The sequence below is a fragment of the Dipodomys ordii genome, unplaced genomic scaffold (genome assembly GCF_000151885.1).
Source record: "Dipodomys ordii isolate 6190 unplaced genomic scaffold, Dord_2.0 Scaffold260, whole genome shotgun sequence".
Taxonomy (NCBI): domain Eukaryota; kingdom Metazoa; phylum Chordata; class Mammalia; order Rodentia; family Heteromyidae; genus Dipodomys; species Dipodomys ordii.
In genome coordinates, this window is record NW_012267476.1 from 288,774 (window position 1) to 299,302 (window position 10,529).

Here is a 10,529-nt window from a genome sequence, read left to right on the forward strand (position 1 = left end):
ATATTAAATCTTCACCTTAGAAAGGCCTTTACATAGCATAACCTTTACAAAACTTTTGAAATTAGACATTGTCATTTTATCCCAAAGAAATAAAATACCATAAGGACCTAAGGAAAAAAGGAATCTTAAATTGTTTCTACATGGAATGCAATCTGAAAAGACACATTTATTAATGAACCTATATATTATAAAACAATGTAGAAGTGTCATATTTAGTAGAGAACAAAATAGATTATGGACATTATACAAACATAGAATATAGAATGTTTTAAAATATACTTTTTTCAGACAAGCACCAGAAATATTTTTAGTTTCTGTACTACTCATTTCAACAGATAAGTTAAAATTATTTCTGATTAAAAATCACACACTCTGCAGAAATCATTATAGATGTATACAAACAACTCTTGAATACATTTTGACATCAAAGTCAGGCAATTCAGTTGGAAGAATACCATGGAACCCATGAATTTTTAAAGTAAGATATTGCTGTTACTTCGTATTGTGAAAATATTTTGTATGGACACAAAGGATGGACTGGCATTTTTGAAATTTAAGACACTTAACCGAACCATTATGACTTAGGAAAACAATTTGTACAGGCTTCCACAACTTCAAAGAAGTAATGATACATACTTATCCTTTTGGCAATATCAAATGCAGTTTCTTCCAAGTTGTTCTTCAGACCTGGTTTGATATAATGGTTCAACAGAAGGAGATCCAGCGTATCTTTGCTATCTCTATTCCCAGCAGCAAGGGGGTCATGAGGCCTTTTGTTTGGGAATTGGTATCTGCATCATGATGAAGTAACAAAGAAGCCACTCTGGTATTATTCCACTTATAAGCACTGTGCAGGGGTGTCCAGCTATCCACAGTTATTGCATGAATATCTGCTTCTTGAGGCACCAACTCATGGACAATGTCTAAGTGTCCTCTGTAGGCTTTCTGATGAAAAGGGGTATACTCATCGTCATCCCTACTATTCACATGAGTGGCCTTTTTGTAAAGTAGTCTCCCCACTGTAGTAAGCCAATTATTTTCGGCAGCCCAAAGAAGAAATTTGGTGGATCCTTCTCCATTTTTTTTCTTGCAATTGATACCATTCCTCACATTTTTATCTTGTTCCTCCTCTTCATCAGAATTGCCTAACCAGAGACTTTGAGTAACAGTGGGAATGAGGTGTCCATGTGTTTCCCCAATAGTTCACGTCGGTTGAACTGGTCAGAAAAATCTGGTAAATTTTCTACATCTGTTTTTTCACCATGATCTATTTTCTCTTTTTCCATATTTACTATTCTAAATTATTCTAACTGGAGAGCAGGGAATTGATGGAGAGCAAAGGAAAGATGTTTTTCTGTATTCAAAGGTACAGACTGAAAAGGAGGACCAGTGGTGTCTTCGTATGCAGCTTATTCTAGGAATGAGAAAATGAAATAATGCCTTATATATAAATGATTTGGGAAATGGCAGAGCAGAAAGTGAAATGATGCAACCAAAAATATAAAAGCAAAATAAATTAGGATAATTATGGAGCAATCATATTATCTATGAGAACGATGAAAGAGAGAGAGGAAGAGAGAGACAGAGAGATGTGCAATGACCTAGGTAGCCACAAAATGCATGGCTCTGATCAATTTATAGAGCAAACAATTTTTTTTAAAAAGACGGAAATATAATTTATGTATTTACTTGAGATTAGTAAATACATTTTAGCAGCCTACATAAAGAGACACAGCTTTGACCAAATTACAGATAAGAATCTAAATCCTTGATAATTCTAGTAACAGATCTGACTGAAATCAGTTGAATCACACTTTTCCTGTGCAATGAAGAAATAGGTCCAGGCTAGGAAAGCAGCTAGAGATGGCAGGCCGATTGTATCTGTGGCAAACCTTTGTGGAAAATGGTATTGAGGATAACTTACTGGTGATCCACTTGCACTGCAAGCATGATTCTGAACTATTGCTTGCTGATTCTGCACTATTGCTTTGATCATTATATTCTCCAAGAAGAAAAAGTGAGATTTAATTGATAGCAAAGGACTACTAATACATTTTGACTTCTCATTAAACACCTTCAATCATCAAAATCAAATGAAGACAATAGGCAGGTCTACTTTTTTAGATGAAAGCAAGTGCCTTTAAATCTTTATGTCCAAAAAAGAACTTTACAACTTTGGCTGGGGAATGGGGGGTAGAGGGGGTGGGGAGGGGGAGATGGGAAGGGATAGGAAGGGGAAACAAAGGAGGAGGCAACAATTCTTGATAAGAAATGTACTCATTACCTTGCCCATGTAATTGTAACCCCTGTGTACTGTATTTTCAACAACAAGAAGGAATTTAAGTAGTCATACAAAGGACTTCTATTTTACTACTGCATTATACATTTTATAACAATAAATAATGGATCTATTAGAAAACTCTTAAAGTTCATATGCTCAATAGTAAGTTGTCTTATACTATATCATGGTGTTTTTTGTGTATGGTCTTAAGAAGAAATTTAAATTACTAACTTGAATTTCTGACAGGATAATATCACCACTGTACATCTTGCTTCTATACTCTCAGCTTTAAGTTACTATCTAAGTATGTGATTAGATAAGTATAGAGGGAAAAGTAGAAGCCACACTGGTGGCTCAGGTCTTTAATCTTAGCTAATCAGAAAGATGAAATCTGAGGATTGTGGTTTGAAACCAGACCAAGCAAAAAAAGTCCATTAGATTCTGATTTGAAAATAACTAGCAAAAGCTAGAAATGGAGCTCTGGTACAAGCAGTAAAATGCTAGCCTTGAGAAAACTAAAACAAAAAAAAAAACAAATTCAGGGACAGAGCCAGACCCTGAGTTCAAGCCCTAGTATTAGCACCAAGTAAATGAATTATTAGTTAATTAATTAATTAAAAATAAATTAAGTGGTCACATGTGGAGAGACAGGTAAAATATAACACCCTTGGTGAATGGATTATGTATTACTTTGTAATAAGGCAAATTATCATTTTACTAATCACTGATATTTTACTTGAACTTTTTGTACAATAAACCCTGAATTTAGCTTGCATGTATATGTGTGTGTACATGTGTGTATGTGTATATGTGTGTGTGTGCTGTTGCAATGTTGCTTGCCAATATGGACAGGTGAGGCTGAAAAGAGCTAACTGTGTTGCAATGTTTTTATTTATAAGTGTTCTGTCATGTCATTTCAAATAATAACATCATCATAATCAAAGCACTTAAAACATTAAGTCAGATAAAAGAGACCACTTTCAGCTCTTATTATTTGTTAGGTAAGAAGATACAGACATAATTAGGTAGTAAGTTATTGCTCTAAGATGACTGTCAGTATTGGTTATACTTTTAAGATGTACTCATGGAGTGAGTTTGACTGACTTGACCAAATAGGTATTACTCTCTGGTTATGCCTGTGAAACACAAGGTGGATAATCTCTTTCTGGATTTCTGTTGAAAATAACTTTCTTTGTAAGATCATATCTATTCTCACTAAGAGATAATCAACCCCATATTTATTACGTTTGAATATTCCATGATATTGACTCAAAGTCAGTATTGTGGATATGCTTGTTAGATATTCAAAAACTAATAAAAACATGTGTCATCTACAGATTGTGGATGTATTTCAAGTTGTTTTGTACATGCAAAGGTGATCTCCACTAATGGCTCTTTTGTGGGAGCAACTATAGCAACTTTAACAAATAAGGCTTTTCAAATATCTTTTCCAATATAAATAACATCCCAGAGCGAGTCTTGCAATTTCTGAAAATCCTTAGAATATTTTAGTATTATTTAAGTTCATTGACTATAGAGCTAAAGACATTTCTGAAATAAATATTGTTAAGATCTGAAAATATAAGTGGGTACATAGGCTTTTTATGCATCATTTTATGAAAATCCAGTTTTATGAAACTAAATGAAATAGAATAAAAGAATGTAAGTGAATTTAGTAAGCTAATTATTAGTATAACTTTGTTTTCTATTAACACAGTCCTTTGTAGATGATGCAGTTAAATTATTTCCCTTGTGTCTCTGTACTTGTTATTTTTAGAATCTTTGTAGTTATGGGTACGTTTGTAGTATAAATAAAGGTCTTTTAAAGTGATTAGGATTAATCTTGTGTTTTGTGTCCTGCTCCCAAGAAAATGAGTTATTTTCAAGTGTTAATAGTTTATAATTGAATCTTAAATATCATAAGAAATTTAAAAAAATGCAGTAGTATTGATGTCTTTTTAAACCAATCATATTCACAAGTTGGAGAGTCTTTAATTTATGCTTAGGGCTTGGTGTCTATGATTTTTAAGCTCTCGTTCCTAACATTAATGATAGGTCAGACTGCATTTTTGGGTATATGAAAGGTAAAATATTTATCTGGGATCAAAGGTGATTTTTATATCAGTCTTGCTTTAATAACATTTTTTTTTATTTTTTTTTTAGTCCGGTCGTGGGGCCTGAACTCTGGGCCTGGGCGCTATCCCTCAGCTCTTCAGCTCAAGGCTAGCGCTCTACCACTTGAGCCACAGCACCACTTCTGGCTTTTTTCTTTTTGCTTATGTGGTGCTGAGAAATCGAACCCAGGGCCTTATGCATGCAAGGCAAGCGCGCTCTACCACTGAGCCACCTTCCCAGCCCCTTAATAACATTTTAAAATAGTACATTTCTCTCAAAATTTTGGGTATAAAAAGCAATCAAAATATTTCTAATGGTAACCAACTTAAGTGAGCTACAATGTGGAAATGATTGGTCCATAAGACCTGCAGTCTGTTTCCATCAGGAATTGTGCAGGTCATTCTTTCAGTAATACTGTGTTAAACAGAGATGGGGTCCCCGGGCAGTGCAGTGTTGAGTCATGGGACAGAATATGATTTCTACTATTTTGAGCTAGAAATCAAGAATGTGATAGTTTAGCAGTTCCTTTCACCAGGGAGGAATAAATTGATTATGAACTTGGTGTTTTCATATTACAGTTACCTATTCTCTAACAAAGATAAAGTGAAATATTATTAGAGTCTACACAATAATTCTGGGAAATTTTCCTAGAATTAGTAGACTAAGTGCTGGTATTTTAGTCATAAAATGGAATGACGTTATTTGATACAGTGGGAGATGGGCCGCAGGCTAACACTTACCATGTGTGCAATGTTGTAGTAGTAATTCCAACTCTGAAAATCTCAATATCATCATCTGAGAATTAAAAATGGAAGTAGTTCCACTTTATGGGATTATTGTGAGGATTAAATTAGACACCATAGGTAAAGTACATGGAAAAAAATCAATCATCATTTGATACATTCTACCTGTTATTTTATCATGTGATGAATTCTAACATTTTTGTTGTGATTTTTATATTGTGTCTCTTTATGATGTTCAATGTGATGTATTAATATTCATTGCATTGGTCACTTTTCTGTCATTATAAGGAAAATACCTGCACAGAAAATTTCTGAGGAGGAAACTATTATATTGACTCATGGTTTAAGAGAACGCAGTTTAAGATCAGATGTCCCCATTGTTTTTAATTATATTTTTTATTATCTTAAATAGTTGTACAAAGGAATTTCCATTCAACTAATCAGATTATAAGTACAATGGATCTTTACATAACTTTCCCACACCCTTCCAACCTTATCCCACTTTCATTTTTCTAGTTTCATACTATCTGCATTGAATATTATGCCTTCACTCTCTTCCTCCATAACTTTCCTTATTCCTTCCCTTTGAATTCCCCTCACATCTTCCAAGTGATAGTTTCCTGGTATCATTTTGTTGGATTAAAAGTTCAATTTTATAAGAAATTACACCTTTGAAATACTCCTCTGCAAATAGCACGCTTTGATTAATACTGTTGTGTAAAATTGCATAAAGTTTTCGCTTCCAAATTTTTTATACGACAGATCATGGGTCCTTTGTGTGTATGGTTCTGACTTAGTTTACTTAGTATTTTTAGATCAACCCATTTCTTTGCAAATAATGTAACAGTCTTCATAATGGATGGGTGCAATCCAATTGTGTATATGTGCCACACTTTCTCCAACCATCCCTCCACCAAAAGGCATCTAGGCTATTTCCAAAACTTGGCTATGGTGAATAGTGCAGCAGTCAACATGGTTGTGAAAGTGATTTTACTGTAACCTTTTGGAAGAATTCATCACTATCTTTCTGAGAGCAATCCTCTAGCCAATTTTCTAGAATAAGCACATCCCCACCTTCATCTCCATCACAACTTTTTGCAATTCCTCAAAAACACACTACTCCCTACAGGTCTCAATAAGCTAAAACCACACTGTGCCCATATTTTTTCAATACACTTTTTCATAATTGTCCACGTAATTTAGTGAGAACCTTCTATGTACTTTCCTAATGTGGGGATGAGGGACATGACAATAGGGTAAAAGTAAAAAAGATGCAATTAAATTAGCTATTATCATGTTTAAAATCATTTTCACCTCTAACTCATAGCCTCACTTATTATTATTTTAATCTTTATTTGATTACTTCATCTATCCCCTAAGTTATAACAGGTGAGTTAAATACAAAGGCAAAGTGTGGTTTGATTTTGACACTCATGTGTAAGTATGCACGATATGGGCAAATAGATGGATTGGAATTAATAGCCATTATCCATTTTGTTAAATGGTTTTCTCAAATTGATTCTCACAATTCATATTTCATTCAACAACAAGAAACATGTGACAATTCCCTTTTTTTTGCTCCTAATTAACTTTTTTTCCATTTTATTTTATAACGAAGGATGATTTCATAAATCTACTGTAGATACAAAAATATGTTAAAATATTTCTATCCAAATATATTACACAGGTTATAATGATAATTTATAACTTCTGTAACTCTACAATTTACTAAATTATTAAAAACATCAACAGTTCATGCTTGGAATCCTGGTTACTCAGGAGACTGAGATCTGACGAACATGATTTGAAGCTTTCCTGGGCAAGAAAGCCCATGAGCCTCTTATCTCCAAATAACCAACAGAATTTTAGAATTGGAACTGTGGCTCAAAGTAGTAGAGTGGTAGCCTTGAGAGAAAAAGCTCAGAGACATCACCCAGGCTCTTAGTTCAAGAACTACAATCTACCCGAAAACATCTATTTAATTTACACCTATGTAAGTAGAGTATTTCCATCACCCAAATGCACATCCATGCTCTTTTGCAAGGTAATTCTGTTATGTCTGGTCTGGAGTACCACATAACATTGTCACTTAAGTAGAAAGCATTGCAACATGGGTTCAATCTATCTCTCTCATGGATTTTTCTCCACTCAAATACTTAAATATTACAATTATTTCAATTATTTAAAGTCATAGTTTTTTCTTTAATACCCATAATATTAGAGTTTGAATTAGGTGTCTTGTGTCTCCTAAATGGGTGTTCTTACCACTTTGTCATTCCCCCAGCCCTAAATTATCCTGATTATTTTTCAGATAGAATCTTTCTTCCTAATTGTGTGTGATCTTGGGCTCAATCTGTCTGAGACTGCCGGCAACAAAGGGGAATCCTGAATTAGGAGGCTAGGATGAGGGGAAAAAAGACATAAGACAAAGAATAGGGTCCGGAGCTCAAGACTGAAGCACTGTTTATTTTTAACTTTCCCTAACATATACTGTTAGAATTCAAGAGGTAACATAAGGTTACAATAGTCCAGAAAAACAAGGACAATTTCAGTAAAAACAGAGTGCAGTAAAAACAAGACAAGGTCAACTGGTCAAAAGTAAAACAAACTCTGCAGATACAGCAAAGCCATCCAGGGCACTTGGTGTTATAAAAATAAGCCAGTTTCTTGAATGTGCCTTCAAGTGAGAACAGGGGTCAAAATTCTGGTAGACGGCAGTCCGCCAGGGGTTCCGGGTTCATATCTCATTGTAAATCCTCAGTGGTTTCTTATACACGCCTGAAGTTTGGCAATGTTACTCAGTTTGACTCACTACACAATTGTGCCTGCAAAGCTCTGCAGTGCTTGCAAGCAGTCAGAAGTGGCAGCCATTTGTCCTTGTCCACCTAGGGAAGCTGCCAGCTGACTGGGAACATCTGCTTCGTGTTCTTCCCACATGAGAGTCACTCATTAGAGCTTTTACGATTACACTCTCTTCACACTGAGGAGTAAATTGAACCTCTATAACACTGTGTTGAAGTTTTGAGAAGCAGACCTCAGTTGTTTGGACTCGACCACTGTCCATCCATGACTATGTATGGCACTGGATATATCAGGCTCTAATTAGTCCACCATTGTGTTCAGCCGAATGACCTCTACTGGGACCGTTGAGAATGAGGTTCTGAGTTATTGCAACATAAGAGCATTTCAGTACTCTCAAGGATTCTTAGGAAGAATTGCAGAATCTTGCTGCCAAGAGGCCTCTAGGTGTTCCGGCTTAACATCTCCCTGTAAATCCTCCTTGTTTTCTTCTACACCCATGAAGTTTGGCAAGGTTACCCAGTTTGCACTGGTGCACAATTGCGCCTGCAGAGCTCTGCGGTGGATGCAAGCATTCAGACGAGGCAGCCAGATATGCTTGTCCTCATAGGACATTGCCAAGTGACTGTGAATATCTGCTTCTGGTTCTTCTCTCCTGAGTGCTACTGATTACAGCTTTTACGGCTACACTCGACTCAACCTGAGGAGTAAGTTGAACCTCTATTTATGGCACTCTGATAAAGTTTTGAGAACCAGACCTCAGTTGTTTGGGACCCAACCACCGTCCATCCATTGCTATGGATGGTACTGGATACATCAGGCTCTAAGTAGTCCACGATTGTGTTCAGCCGAATGACTTCTGCCGGGAACATGCAGAATCAGGTTCTGAGTTATTGCAACAGAACGGCGTTTCATTACTTTCAAGTCTTCTTAGGACGAATACTAGATTCTGGCAGACCACAGTCCGTAAGGTGTTCTGGGTAAATCCTTGTAAATCCTGGTTCTCCTTGTAAATCCTCAGTGGTTTCTTCTCCATGCCTGAAGTTTGGCAATGTTACTCAGTTTGCCTCACTGTACAATTGTGCCTGAAGAGCTCTGCAGTGGTTATAAGCACTCAGAAGTTGCAGCCATTTGTGCTTGTCCCCCTAGGATGCTGCCAGCTGACTGGGAATATCTGCTTACCATTCTTTCCACCTACATGTTACTGATTAGAGCTTTTACGACTACACTCTCCTCACCCTGAGGAGTAAGTTGAACCTCTACTTATGACACTGTGTTGAAGTTTTGAGAAGCAGAACTCAGTTGTTTGGGACGCAAACACCGTCCATCCATGACTATGGATGGCACTGGATATAACAGGCTCTAATTAGTCCAAGGATGGGTTCAGCAGAATGACCTCTGCGGAGAACACTCAGAATAAGATTGGAGTTATTGCAACATAAGGGCGTTTCACTACTTTCAAGGCTTCTTAGGAAGAATTCCAGAATCTTGCTGCCGGCGGACCTCCAAGTGTTCCAGGTTAACATCTCCTTGTAAATCCTGTTTGGTTTCTTCTACACCCGTGAAGTTTGGCAAGGTTACGCAGTTTGCATTGCTGCACAATTGTGCCTGCAGAGCTCTGTCATGGATGCATACATTCAGACGAGGCAGCCAGATATGCTTGTCCCCATAGGACACTGCCAGCTGACTGGAAATATCTACTTCCCGTTCTTCTCACCTGAGTGCTACTGATTACAGCTTTGACGGCTACACTGTACTCAACCTGAGGAGTAAGTTGAACCTCTACTTATGGCACTCTGATAAAGTTTTGAGAACCAAACCTCAGTTGTTTCGGCCGCGACCAACATCCATCCATTGCTATTGATGGCACTGGATATATCAGGCTCTAAGTAGTCCACGGTTGTGTTCACCAGAATCACCTCTGCCGGGAATATGCAGAACCAGGTTCTGAGTTATTGCAACAGAACAGTGTTTCACTACTTTCAAGTCTTCTTAGGAGGAAGGCCAGATTCTGGTAGCCAGCAGGCCACCAGGTGTCCCGGGTTCATATCTCCTTGTAAATCCTCAGTTGTTTCTTCTACATGCCTGAAGTTTGGCAGGGTTACTCAGTTTGCATTACTGCACAATTGCACCTGCAGAGCTCTGAAGTGGTTGCAAGCACTCAGAAATGGCAGCCATTTGTGCTTGTCAACCTTGGATGCTGCCAGCTGACTGTATCTGATTAGAGCTTTTATGACTACACTCTCTTCACCATGAGTAGTAATTTGAACCTCTACTTATGATACTGTGTTAAAGTTTTGAGAAGCAGACCTCTGTTGTTTGGGACGCGACCACTATCCATCCATGACTATGGACAGCACTGGATATATCAGGCTCTAATTAGTTCACGGTTGTGTTAAGCCAAATGACCTCTGCAGGGAAGACTCACAATGACGTTCTGAGTTATTGCAACATGAGAGGGTTTCACTACTTTCAAGGCTTCTTAGGAAGAATTCCAGAATCTTGCTGCCAGCAGGCCTCCAGTTTTTCTGGGTTCATATTTCCTTGTAAATCCTCCGTGGTTTCTTCTACACTCCTGAATTTTGGCAAGG

At 37.1% G+C, this 10,529-nt stretch overlaps 1 pseudogene; it reads right to left on the bottom strand.

The window, feature by feature from the left end:
• Positions 1-574: 574 nt before the first annotated feature.
• LOC106001051 lies at positions 575-1,286 on the bottom strand (annotated as a pseudogene).
• Between the last annotated feature and the right edge of the window lie 9,243 nt (positions 1,287-10,529).